The sequence below is a fragment of the Oreochromis niloticus genome, linkage group LG2 (genome assembly GCF_001858045.2).
Source record: "Oreochromis niloticus isolate F11D_XX linkage group LG2, O_niloticus_UMD_NMBU, whole genome shotgun sequence".
In the NCBI taxonomy this organism is placed as follows: domain Eukaryota; kingdom Metazoa; phylum Chordata; class Actinopteri; order Cichliformes; family Cichlidae; genus Oreochromis; species Oreochromis niloticus.
Window position 1 is genome coordinate 7,554,035 of NC_031966.2, and position 17,510 is coordinate 7,571,544.

Consider the following 17,510-nt stretch of genomic DNA (forward strand, 5'->3'; position numbering starts at 1 on the left):
TGATAAAACGATTCCCTCCACCACCGGCTCTGGATGTGGGCTTTTTTTAAAGTAGAAAATATAAATTGTATAAACATGGACACGAATCACTACAAATAAGGCCAAAGAGATGATAAATTCTATCTAGAAGCACAAATAAACAGATCAGGGGTCATTACTCAGTGCTGTGAGGCCGTGCTGCAAAGTCACATCCGTTGTAAGTGACGGCTGCTCCGTTCTGTGCACGGATGCACAGCCCTGTGTTTCCAGTGCATGTACATAGAGGGGCAGTGAGGTCCCAAAACAGAGCCCTACGCCAATTATACACGACTGCAGATGGAAATAACCGTCATCCTTTGACTGCTCACACGTTTGTTTGTCAAAGCACGTGGTTCTTTGGGTACTTGGGCCTGATTTCACTGCAGGTCTAAAGGATGCTATACAAGTAAATTAAACTGAATTGCAGTGGTTCTGGCCGAAATTACATTTCTGCACAATTAAATTTGCTTCCTCATCATGTTTACATGTAAGGAAATCTGCGTTTGGAGGACCGGATGGACAAATGAATCACTAAATCTATCAATCCAGTGGCTTCAACTAATTATTTTCAAATCAAATAATCTGTTCCTTTTCTTGTTTAATTATTTATTATTTCAAGATCAGTCAGGCCATATTGAAAGGTTCTAGCTATTCTAAGCAAAACTCCTAAATCCAAGAATGCTATTCCTACTTCGGATTATTCTGTAACAAGACCTCTGTTTGACCAACATGGACAGTAAATCTGTAAATAACAATATTCTCTTTTTTTTAACCTTTTTTTTACAGCTATGACTAACATAACTAACAGCAGATCAATGTAAGCAACAGCAGAGACATTACCATCTATAACTCCTGCAAACACTTTGGTAACTGAACAAAGGGAACTTTTATGTCTGAACTAACTTCATAACTGTGATTATGAGTGTGAGTGCAGCAAAGAGCAACAGAGGACAGACAGAGAATATTGATAAGGATATTATAGCTGATCAGCAGGGTCCACACAGGCTGGAGGGTTAATTACTGAGAGGGATGCTGGGAGACGAAGTCGACCGCAGAGGTTTAAACTCCTCTGGAGACAAACCTGCTGCGGCATGTCTTCAGGAAGAAGAGGAGGAAAAACAAACCGAGGAAACAGACAGAAACTAAACAGTATCGACAGAACTGCTGGCTGTCTTGTTTTAACTCAGAGTCGGTGCCAGACAACCGAGATTGGCTATCAGAGAACAAAACAGATGCTACATATTGAAACTGCTGACAGTTTTCGTTAAAACCTTTTTGCTTTTTTTGCGATATTGCATTATATCCTTCTATTATCTGTAAATTTGCTTTTCTTAGTTTAAACCAAACAGTTTAAATGCTGTGTCATAAAAATGTTGGACCCCAGTCGCACAGGTGTACAGACTGGTTGGTGAGAATTCCCTAACCAGTTACAAGTGGTTGCTGCCGGTCTCTGCAGAGAGGTATACGGCGCTGCTTCAAAACGCTCCTTGTGATTGCTTTGTTTGTAGCATAGTCACGGTCACGGTCACTCCTAATTTGAATGGAAGATGCTGACGTGTCTGCAAACACTCTGCAAATTCAAGTGAAGCTTGAAAAAGAACAACACAAATGGGAAATGGTGAAATAAAAGTCATGTCTTAATTATGTTAATGATTAGTTATGTTAATGTGACCTCTTAGCCATTGTTGGACTGAGGTCACCTCTTGTAATCGTGTGTTTCTCATCTTTATCTGTCTCTGTGTTTCTATTTACGTCTCTCGCTTGATGACTTTTTTGTTATTGTTTCCTGCCTTTATTTCCTCTTTTAACTTTCTGAAGAGAAATGACCCCTGACCCCTGGGCTCTGTGCTCGGTTTTGGCGACACTTCCTGCACTGCCACAGCCACATGGACTAATGGAACAAAATCAAATGCAGGTGACTGACAGCAGCTCGGGGAGCTCTTTGAACCTGGTCTCTGTTTGTCTTCCCTGGTGTCACAAAGACTTCAAGAATAAATAATTGATGATGATCATCATTATTAGTCAGGACTACAACTTGACTGCATTCATTAACAAGCAGGTAGAAGCAAGTTGGAGCATAAAGTTTGACGTGAACTATATCTCTGTATCTCTTTCCAGAAATATAGTTATGAAGAATGTTAATAATAACAGTTCTTAGATTAAAAAGTGGATTTACCAGTAATTCAGCGTCTTTTAAAACCATGCAGTGAACAGGTGGACGATCAGTTCTCTTTTAGATCACAAACTGCTTCATTTGAAAATTCTGGGGAGCGCTTTACAATCTACTGCCTTATTTTTGATAAGACAGTCAGGAGAGAGCGAATGGGAATGAAATACAGGAAGTAGAGGCCTTTACACATGAGTGTGTTGACAAAAATGATACAAAATTCCATACTTTTAGGATGCGAACCTGTACAAAGTATAGAAACATGAAAAATGTTCTGTTTTTACAAAAGATTCAAACCCAAAAATTGCACTGAAAAAAAGAAATTAGGATTATTTTCCTATTTGCACATTACTGTACATCACCCTGTGTGTTGAGTGAAATCCTGCAAATTTTTCCTGTGAAATTCCTGTTCGGTGTGAATGGCTGCAGCAAGAATAGACAAATTTCTGCATAAATTTAATGTGTCTGGTGTGTGAACGCGTCTCACAAAGAAGAATTACAAGACTCCATTCATGTTGTCATGTTGTGGGATTTTTATATTTCTGCATGAAGGGTCAGAGTGATGCTTTCTCATGATTTTCATTATCACCTTTTATTTGGCTGTTGACCCCGTAGAATATAATAAAAATAATAACGTGCTTTCCATTTTATATAAAAAATCAGACATTTAGTTAAGAAATGTGCTCATCCCAGCACACAAACATACATTCAAGCATTTGGGTTTTTATATATTAGTACAGACATCCTCACATACAAACAAAGGCATGCACCGCGGACAAATCGCATCAGCACATGCATGTTTGGGTCTTTTTATTTCCTCCCTTTCAGAGCTAATTTAAATAATCACGGTGAGAATCAGATGGAAACCTGTCCATCCTGTGTTCCAGCTCTGAGGAGCATCCAGCGTTGGCCGGTTTGGTGCTTTTGCCCTCCAGGACTCTGAGCCAGTCATGTGACTGAAAACTATGGATTGCTCCGGCAGCCAAGAAGCCAGTGGCATTTTATTATTGTGATTATTATTGTAATGAAATTGTGTTTTACTTTGTATTTGACTTCCTTTTGTGAACTGAAATAAAGACAGGCTGAGAAATAGGCCCATTCATTTAAAACATTTCTTCTGGGAGGTAAGCTTATTCAGCACTGAAACCACCCTTAAGGGGCACATTGGAGTGGAAAACAAAATCACCATTGTCTATCATAACGCTATCTCTGTATATCTTACATCTCTATCCTGGGAGAAAACTGCTGAGCTTATTGTAACAGATTCCATAACAGAAAAAATGAAATACATCCATCTGAGTGCAGCAGAAAAAAGAAAAATGGCTGCAAAGTTATAAGGAAGCAACTAAAGTCTGAAAGGCAACGAGCGTGTGTGGGTCCATGCTGCGACTTAGTGATATCCATTGTTGTTGATGACCGCAGCACCTTGGAAATGAAACTGAGCCAAGCTGAAGCGTTATCTGTGATGGTTTTTTTCATTCGCAGCCCAGCAAATATGAATGTGATGACATGACATGTTATGTAAACCCTCATGTTTAATTTGCTAATTTATTTGACTGCAGTTGTTTGAACTTGCAAATCTGCAGTCATCAAGGTCTTTATTACAAACACCTGTACACCTGTTTAGTCATGCAAATCTCCAATCAGCCAATCGTGTAGCAGCTGCACGGCATAAAAGCGAGCAGCTAAAACTTGAGAGTTGCTCGTCTAACATCAGGCTGAGGTTTTTGCTGTTTAAGAATTTCTGAGCCTGTTAATCTCGCAGTGTTTACTGTGAGTTTATTGACAGTGCTGGAAAAAACAAAAGGCGTCCGGTGAGTGGCAGTTCTACAAACGAAAGCGCCTTTTTGACGAGAGAGGTCAGAGGAGTATGGGTTGGAGCTGACAGCAAGGCTACAGCAGCTCAGATAACCACTCTTTATGGCTGCACTGGGCAGAAAAGCAACTCAGACCCACAACATGTCAAAGTTTGAGGCAGATGGGCCGCAACAGCAGAAGACCATGTCAGGGCTCTCTCCTGTCAGGAGCTGCAGTAGGTGCAGGCTCGCCCAGACTGGACAGTTGACTGGACCCCCCCCAAAAGGAAAAAGAAACCGTTACCTGGTTATCATGTTTATGCAGATGGCAGACTCACAACTTGGTGTCAACAGCGTGAAGCCATGGAAATGTGCACACAGTCCTGCTGCTGGTGCACTTGGTTGTTTTTAATACCAGTCACTCACGAGTGTAGTTTCTGCGATGTTTACCGTCGTCTAATGACAGCTTTAACTTGATTACTGGTGTCACTGAACTCCCTGGGTACCAGATCTGATCAGTGGAGCAGTGACGCGGTGATTCATGTTAACACGGAGGAGAATCTCACCAAACACCCCAAATCCAAGATCAGTGACGATGATGACGGTGCCGCTTTGTACCACTTTTTTTCTTTCTTTTTTTTAAAACTTGTGTCAGTGTTCATAGTGACATCCATCATGATTCATGCTATTCCCACAGTTTACATTCAGAAGGAGAAATGACAGCAATCAGCAAAAACAGGGCTCCCTGGAGAGATTTAACTGTCAAACAACGCACGCTGAGAAGTCTGATATGAATTTATGTACAGCACAAACAAAAACAGCCTAAAACTGTATACAGCATTTTTAATTAACTCATATTCAATTCAGTTGTATTAATACAGCCTCAACAGTCACCTCAAAGACCCTACAATAATACGTACAGAGAAAAACCCAACAATCACATGACCCCCTGTGAGCAAGCACTTTGGCAACAGTAGGAAGGAAAAACTTCCTTTGAACAGGAAGAAACCTCCAGCAGAACCGGGTATTCAGCTCGTTTCCGTTATTACGTCTTACAGTGAGCAGCACATCCAGGTCCAGTTTATCACAACTACCAACCTTTCTGTGTAAGCATGTGTTTTAGATTTTGAAGATAAAGGCAAACAAAAGAAAATCACAAATATTCCAGAGTAAAGTCAAGCTTTGATTGTTAATCAGAAGACGTTATCTCAGACACGGCAAAGTCGATTTGTATCATGGCCACTTTGATTGGAAGTGGGCTGGACCAATGAAACTACGTGATAAATGTGGAAGTTCATTGCCCAGACTGTCCTGTCATTATAAAATATATATTTTCTATTGTTGTCTTTTTTTATATCTAGTATAGAAACAGACATTTCTGTAGCAGATAAAAGTTATGTTATGAAGATACAGTTAAAATGTCCAAATCTATTCACTCTTTCACATCTTCCAGTCCAGTGGGCCATATTGGAGTCTTTGCTGGGCTAATTCTGGTTCCTGGGCCTTATGTTTGATATCCCTGTGTTAGATCATATTTTGCAATTTGCAGAGTGTTTCAGACAAATGTTTCTACCAGGAGAAGAACCCATTATCCCCAAAATGCAAGTGAGTGTGTTAATATTTCACTGTATAACCTGAATCCAGGTGCACCAAAGGAAGTCTGGGGGAGGGTGATGAGCAGCCCATCACTACGTCCGCTGCAGTGCTGTGCATGATGTTCAGTCGGGAATGTGATGTTAAATAAAGGCTCCGTGGATCCTAGCACATGAGCTATCCTCTACTCTGCTCACCAACCCTCCAATTTCTCTGATCTTAATGTCTCTGTAATTAACCAAAAGTGCAAACTGCTATTTACAGAGACCTTGATTAGCCAGGCAGCAAAGTGGCTACAGTAAATATAGCTCATAAAAGTCAAGCAACATGGAAAATCAACCCTTGTGCAAACAGTTATTAATGTTCAGAACGCCCCAAATAATTAATAGAGCTCATCGGGGAGTTCAACAACTGGTCAACAATCCAATAATATTACAGAACATGTTCATCCTGCAGATGGGACTTTGGCTCGCCGTAATAAAACAATACATGCATCAACTTATTGGACAGGTTTTTCACCCAATTACTGTCGCATGCCTCTAATATTTCCATTCCAGAAGCATACAGCAAATATAGCTCTCTGTCGCTATACCCACAAACAGCCAACGGCAGCGATACCATCAGTGTACAATCCAGCTTCATTCCACTCCACACAGGAACACCCACAGGAGAGTGAACGCTTTTCATTGAAAACTGTGTTGTTTGATCATTTTTGTGAATTTCATGGGTCATTTTTTGTATCTGCAGGTACTTTTTGTCCCTTTGTGGTAGCTTTGTGTGAGTGTGTGTGTCCATTGTTATTTGTGTGTCATTTGTCTGTTTGTAAACTTTTCATGTGTGTTTTTTGTATCCTTCTTGTTCTTTTCTGTAAAGTTGTGATCCTCTCTGTGGTGTTTTGTTAGAAATCTGTCAAAGTGGACAGGGTACACTTTGGTTGAGTCCAGTATTTCAATGAATCAGCTGTGTTATTTATGAACTTTAAGGAATATTAAAATTTCACAATACAAATACATATATATGATATTTAATAAATCCAGCAGTTCAGCTATTTTAGATTAGCCATTCTTCAGTAATCCATTCTGCATTATTAGTATGTTTACTTTTAATACTTCAACAAATGCTTGCTAATAATTTTCCCTTCTGTAATATTGCTTCTAATTGATTTTTTATGCAAAACTTGCATCAGTAATTTTACACAGTGCAATTTTAAAGGTATCTGTAAGTCTGCACCACTTACAGTCCAGAGATGCCAGAGTAATCAGAATAAATGAGCATTTCACAGACGATACTGCAAAACATGACAGTAACTCGCAGCTTTTCTCTGGGGAAAATTATTAATTAAAAGAAAATTATTTTAAAAAAAAAAGATTCATTCTAATTTTGCGGCCTCTGCGTGAGAAAAAGGAAAGACTTATTTGGTGTTTTGCGGTAACGGCCTTCCTCATACATGCACGTTAAAGACTGTTTTCACTGCTTCGGGATTAGCTCGTAAGCAGATGCACAAAAACTGAGGCCGGCATATGCAAAATCATAATCCATATGTGCACTGTGTAATATCAGTGTTCAGTAAGCTGCTTTGGATAACAGCTTCCCCTCCACCACATGCTGCGCCGGGTTCATGGGCTCTATCGGGCGTTACGTCCAATAAATAAGCTTTCTATAGATTTTCCACTACGGGCTCCATTTTGTTGCCTTTCCCGTGCTGCCTCTGCTGCACGGCGGCCGGGAAGCAGAGCCTCCGCTGGCTCTCATCCGCTCACGTGCCACTTGCCGACTGTAGGTGGCGCTCAGAGCGCGAGAGACGGCAGCTTTCCTCCTCTGTGGCCGGACGGAGCCGAGCGAGAGAGGGAGAAGGAAGAGAGACCCCTGGATATAATTAAAGAGAGAGAGAGAGAGAGAGAGACGCGAGAAAACAGAAAGAGGTAGAAACATTAATTTACTGTATGTGCGCGTGAAAATGCAGAGACAGGTTTAAATGCGAGGCTCACAGCGTGTGCGCACTTTGGTCTGTCGTCTTGGGTGCGCGCAGGCTCGGACCTATGGCCGAGACACGACACCTCATAAAGATACATTAAATATAAGATCAGGTGTATTCACATAGAACACGGGGGTGACGGCAGCGAGGAAGTCGCCAAATCTTTGATTTAAAGAGAGAGAAAAAAATGTTGGGAAATCCACGAAGTTGTTGGGGTGGATGCTCGCTCCGCCCCCGCCCCCTCCGGTGTAGTGTATAGAGTGTATGGGTGAGGGAGGGGAAGGATGGGGGAGAGAGCGAGATAGAGACCGGGAGGGAGAGAGAGAGAGAAGCGCGAGCGCACTCGTTTGGATTCACTCCACTTTCTCAGCACTCACGGTGCAGTCGCGCGACCTGCTCCGTGCTGAACCGGGAGGCGGACAGAGTTTGAGGCGGCTGAGCGGTGACCGCGCGTCGGAGTGGGAACTACCCGGAGACCCGCTGCTGACAGCTCCCGGACCTTGTGTTTGTTGCTCGGGTCGTTTTTTTTAAAAAAAACAAAACAAAAAAACAAAAAACATTTCTGCCCTGTCCCGGTGCTCTGTCCATCTCAACCCCAACATCTCCCACGCGTGCCACCAGCGGAGGATGCTGCTGCTGCCGCCGCTGTCCGTAAAGCCCGGGCGGCGATAACGTTTCTGCGGAGTAACTGAGTGACCCACCCCTCCTCGCCCGGACGGGTCTGCCCCACCCCCCTCCTCCTCCTCCCCGGCTGGACTCCAGCTCCAGCCGCTCCTCCGGTGAGAGGAAGGACTGTCGGGCTGACGCGCAGCGCTGATCACGACACTCAGAGTGGACAGAGATTTGAGAGAAATTGGAGTAATCACCACCCCTGGCTGTCTGACTGGATTGTTTGGTTTGTTTAGAGATTTGATTTTCGGGATTCTTATTTTTCTTTTTTTTTTCCCGGGAGGTCTGGAGCGGCTCCGTCTTGGTACCGAGGAGGAGCGGAGCCTGTAGCCAGGCTGGAGCGCTCAGAGCCGGGGAACCACGCAGCTCTTACCCGGTCCAGGTAGGAACTTCTCTCCACATACGCGATCCATACACAAAATCTTATTCTTCTATCTGCGCATAACTACATTCATGCTAAATATTTCAAATATTTTGATTCGAACTCCTTCTGTCGGACTGCAGGAGACGTTTTACGCACGAGAATACCCCGAACACATTCACTTTGTATTCAGTTTCGCTTGGATGAGCACTTGTGCCTTAATTAAAAAACACATATTCGATGGAGGTTGAATCTCTGAAGGCACACGGGCGTTTGTGTCGAGCAGGGGCTCTTTTTGAAACACTTGTTGGTAAAAAAAAAAATAAATCCATTTAGCGGGACTGGACCTTCATATTCTCTGCCTAATCTCCTCTGTTGGCTTTTTTACCAATGTTACACTACAGTGCTATTGATCCGTATCGATCCCCTCCCCGCTCAGCATTACCTCCGTGACTGTTAGTAATAAAATGCGCGTTCCTGTGGGTCACTTTGGGTTGATAAACCTTTCGGAAACTGGAACTAACCCCACGGTAATCCTGGCTAATGCATTCCGGGAGGAGAGTACAGTAGGGCAGAGTGTGCGCGCGGGTCCTTATAGTGCATATAGGAACATCATCGTCAACACAGTGGGGCTTCATTACAGCTCGATCTGTAGGAGTTGTGCGGGACGCTCGGTGTTCAGAGAATGTGAAAAGGCAGTGTCTTTATAATCTGAGGTTTGTCTTGGAATATAAGAGCTAATCTGCCTTTGGGGACTCTTGGGGCCGCTTAAAGCAACAAAACAGTCTATTCATCCACGGCTGCTAGTAAACGAGACACGCAGACGTGGGGGCATACATCATTCTCCATATCTGATCCTCTGCGGCACCTGAGGCCGCTTTGAGCACCTGTAGCATCAAATTAAACTCCCTCTTCCTCCGTCCTTCACCCCCCCCTTAATGAGCTTGTTTTCTGGAGCTTACGTGCCGTTAACATGGTGTGAAGGCAAGTGAAGGCGAATAAAGGCACAAGAGTATCAGTGTAAACTATCAAAGGTGGACAGGAGGGCAGCTGATGATGAATATCCACCGCGTCACCGCTTGGGAATCTAGTCAGTCCGGTCCCACCAGTCTCCGGCTTTCCGGTTCTCCTCCTTCCTTCTGTTGCATGTGTGCGTACGTGTATGTGCGCGTGCGTGCGTGCGCGTGTGTGTACGAGAGAGGGGGAGAGAGAGAGAGAGAGACCTGCTCCACATGAAGGAGGGAGGGAGGGAGCGAGAGAGAAAGAGAAAGGGGGGAGTGTATTTACATGCAAACTGCATCTGCCTCTCTCTGACACTGAGCTAAGTACTGGTGGTTTTCAAACACATGTTTCCAGAGACGCTTCTGTGGGAATCTGCCATGTTTTCTCTTCCTACACACTTGACCTTTGACCCTATTCCCCACTACCCCACTGTCATCTCGCTCCCATAATTTCCTGTGAAACTCGTGATGTGAAAGCATCCAGCCGCATTAGAAGCTTCATGTGTCTCAGCCAGTAAGGCGAGACCGTTGTAATCACATTTGGCCTTAAGGTAGATGTTGCACAGTAGAGCAGGTCCAGTGTACTTCCTGGAACAACTGGAGAATCCACTTGAACAGTGGTGTTATTTAATAAAAGACTAAAAGCATATTAATGAATTAATGTAGCCGCGTTGCTGTATTCTGCTGTTGGACAAACATAAAAAGCCTCCGAGGGTGAGATTGTGGTTTTATGGTCAAGCTGGAGGGTTTCCCCCTGTGCATTCTGCCACTGTAAGCGTAGATCCAGGTTTATTGTGCAGCAGGAGCAACTGAAGTGGAGATACTCTCCCTGAGGTTTGCGGCCGGTTTCAATGGCAAGCCTACTGTCACTTGAGCTTCTGCCAGCCGCCGCGTTGAGGGTGATGTCTGAGGTTTGATTCCCATCTTTAGGATTCTTCTCTGCCTCCTTTAATTTGGGGGTGATCAGATAAAATGGTGACAAACGTCACGGTCCTCCGCAGCTCTGCGGCGTGGGGGATTAGTCAGTGGGGAGAGAAAGGGGATGGAGAAAAACGAGACGAGTGGGAGGAGGGAAGTCGCACCGAGTCCGTTCTGCACATTTCTGCGTAAAAATTGGAGATCTGTGCGAGTCGCATTGTTAATGCCCGTCATTAAAATAGGAGGAGGTAGAGTGGAAATGGGTTTGGTGTGTGAAATGGACACACACACATGCATTCACATCACTGCTCTGCAGGAAAAGAGACATCCACGCTTCAGATTTCAGAGTTTTCACGGCCAGTTTTCCTTCTTTTTTAAGTTTAGGTGTTACAACGAGCGACCGAATGAAAGAGGAAACCAAAAACTCGCATTAACACGCGGAAGAAAAAAGGAGAAATGGATGCTTTGTCACGTTTTTCCTGTGACACGGCTGGTTACTTGACTAATCCATTGTTTCTTCTTTTATGGTGTCTGGGTATGGCTCATAAGCTCTTAGTCATAACTTGGAAATAACAATCAAATCTTTGGTATCTCAGTGAAATTCACAAACAAGCTAGAAAAGTTTGACTGGCAGTAACATTTTCCAGTTAGCTGATCCTTCGTTTAGTTTGGGAGGAAGAAAACCCTGAACAGGTCGCTCAGAGATGTGGTTTTACAACAGCCATCACATATTTTTCTATAGATTTCTGTCCGAGATGAAAACATGAATCATTTGAAATAAAACAAAAACCTCAGCCGGGGTGTGAAATGTGTTCTAAGATTAGTTTCCTTCTCTTTAGATGAAACTACTTCTGTTCAGCTTATAAATGCACATTCATGCTTCATTTTGAGTCTGTTAGGATGACGGGCTCCGGTTGGCTTTTGTGGTTTGTTGTTTTGTTTTTCTGAGATCAGATGTGTCCCCTCTTCCCACTGAAACCCTTACAGCTCGCGGAGCACACTGAACACGTCGCAGAGGTTTATAGCTGCTTGGTAGCGCGCTACACTCTTGCTCTTCTGTAATAAGGCGAGGAGTCACGGGGGAACTCGGGGCACGGTGCTGTTGCAGCACGTCGGTGATATTGTGGAAACTGTGACCTGATGGTGGTGCTAGAAAAAAACTTTCACCCACATTCTCCTATACGAGGTTGTTTTTCTTTTTCCTCTTTCTAGTGGCAAATATGTCATAAATCAACTAAAGGTGGTTGAAGGCTCGGCTTGAATTTTGCCGTGAACTGCGATGTCATCATCATTCTTATATTCTATTAAAAAGGAGCGATGGTAGAACTCCTCCTGAGGCAATCATAAACACACCCACTGTTAATTTCATGTAAATCAGTCTGGCTGACATGGAGATGCTTTACAGCCTGGCAGATGGAAGGTTGTCGTCGTTTCCTGTCATAAATGAGACTAAAAGCACCCATATGGAATGATATAGCCGTATTGATTTCTCTCTCTCTCTCTCTCTCTGTCGGTTAATAGAGACGATCATTAAAGTGAGTTAAATGTTAAAAACTCGCTGCGTGTTCTCACTCTGAGCAGCAGGCGTCATTTCAGGCTGCGTCTCTGCGTGTTCACATAATGTAGCCGTGCGGTGATGGTCGATAAACTGTCACAGGTGCCCGAGGCGGCGTCTTCAGGTTTCTTTTGTTCGAGCATTTTACAGTGACGCTAAGCAGAGAGAGAAGTATTGAATGCTGCTTTAGAGAAGCTGGAAGCAGAAGACACTTGTCACATTTTCTTGATAAATGACTAAAGCGATTTAATCAGTTCTTGGTTGATTAACACTAATCTGTTAAACTTGCACAGAGCCTCTAAGCTTCGCCAGCAATCGAGTGCAGAGAAGAATTAAACGTATGTATTAATGGGGCTGTCCCGATTACCATTTACTGGGCTCAGGAGCTTCAGGGGTAATTGACGGCAAATATTCAAAGCCTTGGTTGGAGGAGTGGGGCGAGCTGGGTGCGCTGATCGGCACCAGCAAAGACACGCTTCTTTCGGCTTTATTAAACACAAAAGCAACGCTGATTTCCTCCATATTTACACATAAATAGGTTTGTTTGTCTTTATTTTCCTCCAACGCCTTTGGATGATCAACAAACCACGAACTGACTGAACAGTGTAGAACAGGTATACCTGTGTCCAGAGCGCTCAGGTGATATATGATGTGTCTCTGCAGTTTTAAAGAACGGTTCAAATCAAATCTTTACAGGAGAGACATGTACGCTGTAAAATGCAGTATATACTGAAACAGGAACTTCAGTGTCACCACATTCTCGATGATACCAGATTAAAGCACGTTTAACGTTCTGCAACACATTCGGCATCCAAGAGTAAGAAAGCATCATTATCCCAGATCTCTAAAAACTCGGGGCACCTCGTAGATAATCCGCCAGAGCCGTTTACCGCGAGTGGTCAGCGATGACCAAATCATAAAGATTGCAGCGGTGAGTCACAGACTTGGAATATGTAACGAAACATAGAGATGCATGGACCGCTGAATCAAAGCTCTGCAAAAGTGAGGAGGCGGCGTGCATAAAGCACACATGATATGTGCTGAAAAGGTGTTCTTTGAATGCCAACATAAAGAACAATTGTTATGAGCGCTCTCGTAGCTTTCATCACTGAGACCTTGTTTTCTGACAATGCTTTGTGACCAGAGTGGTGAGCCAAGTGTCAACACGTCATTGTCCAGATTAGGGGAACAATTTGTTCAATAAATCAGAAACACCCAATGAAAAACAAGCATCAGATCTGGTCCAAGGCGAGGTCCCCAAACCCAGGATATTACATTTAGTCATTCAAGAACTAAATGCGTAATTGTAGAGGCTTTAACCAGCATTTTTTTTTTTTTACAGCAGTAACTGTAAAAGCTTCCCCTCACACCTTTGGCCACACCCTTTTCATATCGACATTCATTGGAGCCTTTAAAAAATAATCTGAGTTTAGATTAGAAAAAAACCCCTCAAGAATCCAGCAGGGTGGGCTGGAAAGAAGTGAAAGCAGCTCACTGATGTTATATAAGCATGTCAGTCCGTGTTATCCGGTGCTTATAAAGCAGTGGTAGTTTGTCGTTATTATCTCCTCCTGTCGCAGTCTGACATTCATGTGGAATAAATATGTTGCCGTGGATTTAAAACCACGTTCAGATGATGCCCGATCTTTACTTCATACCAGCCTGCTGTTCATCCACCATCCGCTTCCATAATCCCCTTCTGCTGCTGCTCCCAGAGGATCACTGTGTGTGTGTGTGTGTGTGGTTCAGAGGTTGGCACATCCTGTCAGTAAAAGGTCAAACGTTTGATCCCTGAACCAGCCAGTCGTGCCACAGTGCCTCAGACCTGGAGTTTCGGGATGAAAATTGCGCAACAGGAAGAAGAAGCAAGCATACAGAAACCAGCCGTCAGCGTGATGTAATCAGTGACTAAATGTACACAAATCCAAATTTTCCCGTCTGACAGTAACACGACGATCATGTGACGTAGCTCGAGTTACACGGCATGTTTGTGACTCATAGTGTAGTCACATTGTTTTCATTTTTAACCCCGAATACCTGATAAGTTACAAGGCTGTGTACACAAGGTGTGGACACACCGATGATAAACCACAGTGCACAGCACCTGCTGCCTGTGAGGAGAGGTGTAGAGGCATTATAGACCCGAAAACCATTGATCATGACTGGATTATTTTAAGATCTTCTTCTCATATTTGTTAAATTGTTGTTTGCTGTTCACACAGTTCAGTGAACAAAAGGCTTCTGAGCTTTAGCTGCTTTTGTTATAAAAGTCCTGCCCCCGTACTGCATTTTGACGAACGTGTGCTTTGGTCAGGAAATGACTTTCTTTAAAAAAAAAAAGAAGGAAGAAAGAAATCACGCAAGGCAACAAGCGGGGGATGCCTCCAAATCAATGCAGTTACTTAACTTGCATAAATAAGTTTAAGCTCCGTCCTCTCCGGCTTTCATTCGCAGCTCTGAGGGCAAATGACCGGAGCCACTAAATTAAATGTAAATATTGTGTCCAGATTCTTTTTATTGAATCAAGAAGCACTTCTGAGTCAAACTGCAGGACTTCCAAAGATTTACAGCGCCCAGCAAATTCACACTGAACATATCCAGGTGGTGTCGGGAGGCAGAAAGAACCTGGCAACCCCTGATTGTTGCATTTGAAAAGGGAGGATGTGTGTCTGCGTGCGCGGTAATCTGGATCAAACAATGGTAGTGAATGGAGTCATTAGAGTAATCCCCATTGTGTTGGAAGGCAGGGAGACCACACACACACACACACACACACACACACTCTGGACTGTCCAGAGAGCTCACGTCAGCCGTGCACATCCTACCCATCTGAGATCTGAAAACATCAAAGGAGCTTTTGATTTTCTGTGTTTGTGTGTGATGTTTAATTCAGGCCTGCTCTGGTATGTGTGAACCTGAAGAGCTGGACATTCAGGTTACTGCATTTTGTGTAGGGAACACTCACCTGCGCGCACGCCCAGGTACAGCGGCGCGCATCTGCATGGAAACTTTTGCGAACTGGTTTCCAGTTTGGCCGCCGGCCATCAGCTCCATGCCGCCAGATACTTGTCATATTTTTGTGGTTTGTAATTGGTCTGATGGACTTCCTGTGTAATTACACAAAAACATTACCGCAATTAAAAATGACACCAGGGATAATTCTGCCTCTTATGTAACACAAAGGACTTTATGTTTCTGTCACAGTCACGCAGCTTCTCTTTAGATGGATCTCTTAAGAAAACCAGTTCAGTAATGACTTCATTGAAATATTCTGCAGCAGCAGAGGGACATCAGCGTATCGCACAGGGCTGGAAACCACTTAAGTTTATACACACTTACAGTTTTGCATATACAGTTTTAGAGCTGCCGCAGTTCATTGATAAGTTGCTCAATCAATTAGGCAGTATCCTGTTTGTTTTTGTAATCGTTTAACTTCAGGCTACTGTGATGACGTTTCTAAAATTTGACTGAACAAATTGTGTTAGCATATCAGGCACATCTATAGCTGGGTGAATAGCTGAATTTTAATTCAAATCTTGGTTTTTGGGTGAATAAAATAGAGCCTACTGAGAGACAGTAAAGCTCACTGGGTTTCTCAGGTGGTGACGGGTCACTCGATCCACTCGCAGCGGCACCAAAAGTTGATCTTTGGGTTTCCATCACTTGCTGTGCAGGTCTAGCAAGGTATTCAAGTCTGCTGTCACCTGGGGCTATCTTCACGCTCAGCTGCGCCTGCCGATAGTTTACAAATAATTTGTGTTAAATTATCGAGATTAAAATGTTCAGGATTATGATTGTTGTGTTGATCGACAGTCACAATCAAGTGTTGGACATATTAGCAGTTCAGCACAAGTCCAAATGCTGTGGTGTAACAAGTCAGTCGTAATTCTTTGTGTGACCTGCAGAAAAGTGGAATTAAAGAAGCAGCGATGAGGATTCATAATCAGACTTCCCTTTGATGCCCTTTTTTCTAGATGCTACATTTCAATCGCAGCTGAAAAGGGTGGATTATGAATCCGTGTGTGAAATGTGGCGTGTTAAGGAATAAACGTGGAACAATGACAACAGAGATGCAAGAATGTTGTGTTTATTTCAGAGAATGTGTTCTTTAAGGTTTTCGTGACATTTCGTCATTCATTCCTTGATGCGTCTGCAGTCAGTGGGACATGTGTAGAGGTACCAGGGCTGTTTGTTATGGAGATACATGCAGTATGATGTGGAAGGACAGGCAGAGAGGCAGGATGGTTGGAAAATGCCATTCTTTAGATACGCCCACTCGTGCAGTGGGAGCTCATCCCTGCAGATGCACCAGGGAGCACAGACAAGCTGAACAGCTCAAGTCACAGGATCTTTAAAGTTTAACCGGCTCTGCAGAACAGCACTAAGGTCAGTAGTCCAATTTATGTGTTAGAAGTTGTTTCTGCAGTTCAGTGTGTACTTGTGCAGTCGTGTTTTTTTTTTTATATATATTTTGCTAGCCACCTTTTTACTCTGTTCTATTTTATTTCTTTTATTTTTCATCCATGAAAACTAATGAACAGATTTGTTTTATGGTTTTGTTGGATTTATGGGATTTCTGCATCAGTGAGCTGCATGCTGTCTGGATTTGTCTGATATTTAATTAACAGGATTAGCAAAAACCGGAAATTTCATCTGGTTTTTCCATCTCTTAACCCATTCGTGGATGGTTTTCAAAATAGATTTCTTTTAAAGCAAATGACAAAAAACATTTTTTTTAAATTCTATGATCATTTTTTGTTACATTTTCTGAAATTACATAAAATATGTTGCAGTCTTGTGTTTGGAACAATGACTGTCGTTGATATAAATTCATTTAACCACCGAGACCGGTCAAGAATTTCCCTTGGCAAACACTGAAGTAGCGTTTTATTCTAGTTTGATTTTCCTCACGATGGATTTCATTTTCTCACTGATTTATGATTCTAATTATCTGTCCTGATTTTATCCAGCAACCTGTTACTATACGCAGGATTTTGAAAGTGTTACATCAGTTTTTAAAGGTTTTAAAAGTTTGAGAAGTACTCAGATATTTAAGTACTCAGAGAAGAAAGTCAAGTCATAATTTAAAGGTATTCTTATAAGTCTAAATCAAATGAATCGTATAATAAGTGATATTACTTAATAGTCTGCACATTCACTAAAGCTTTCAAAGAGTAAGAAGCGTGTTTGTCTCGAAGCATTTCGCTCCGACTGGAGTCAGTTAGCCGATCTGTTCTGTCATCTTTCAGGAGGAAATACGTTTTACGGTCTTTTTTGCTTTCAAACTGCTACTTAAATAAAACACGATTTTTCATCGAACACGTTACTGCATTTTATCGACTTAATAAACCGCAGTGAAAATACTATGTTTAGACAGAGTTTATGGCTCAGCTGCAGCTGCGTTTGAACTTACAATTTTACGACACACTTGTAATTGTTTTACATGCATATTGGAGA

The 17,510-nt window shown here is 42.9% G+C and overlaps 1 protein-coding gene across 6 annotated transcripts in view; it reads left to right on the forward strand.

Annotated features, from left to right (window-relative positions):
• Positions 1 to 7,750: 7,750 nt before the first annotated feature.
• Positions 7,751 to 17,510, forward strand: part of LOC100700286 (protocadherin-1) — a 208,122-nt gene continuing 198,362 nt past the window's right edge. For 3 of the 6 annotated variants that reach the window (XM_025909695.1, XM_025909693.1, XM_025909690.1), the window contains exon 1: positions 7,758 to 8,600. The gene's annotated coding sequence lies outside the window, so the exon portion shown is untranslated. Of the gene's footprint in view, positions 8,601 to 16,069; positions 16,440 to 17,510 lie in introns of those variants that run through there. The other 3 variants (XM_025909686.1, XM_019363426.2, XM_013272824.3) reach the window with 3 other exon arrangements.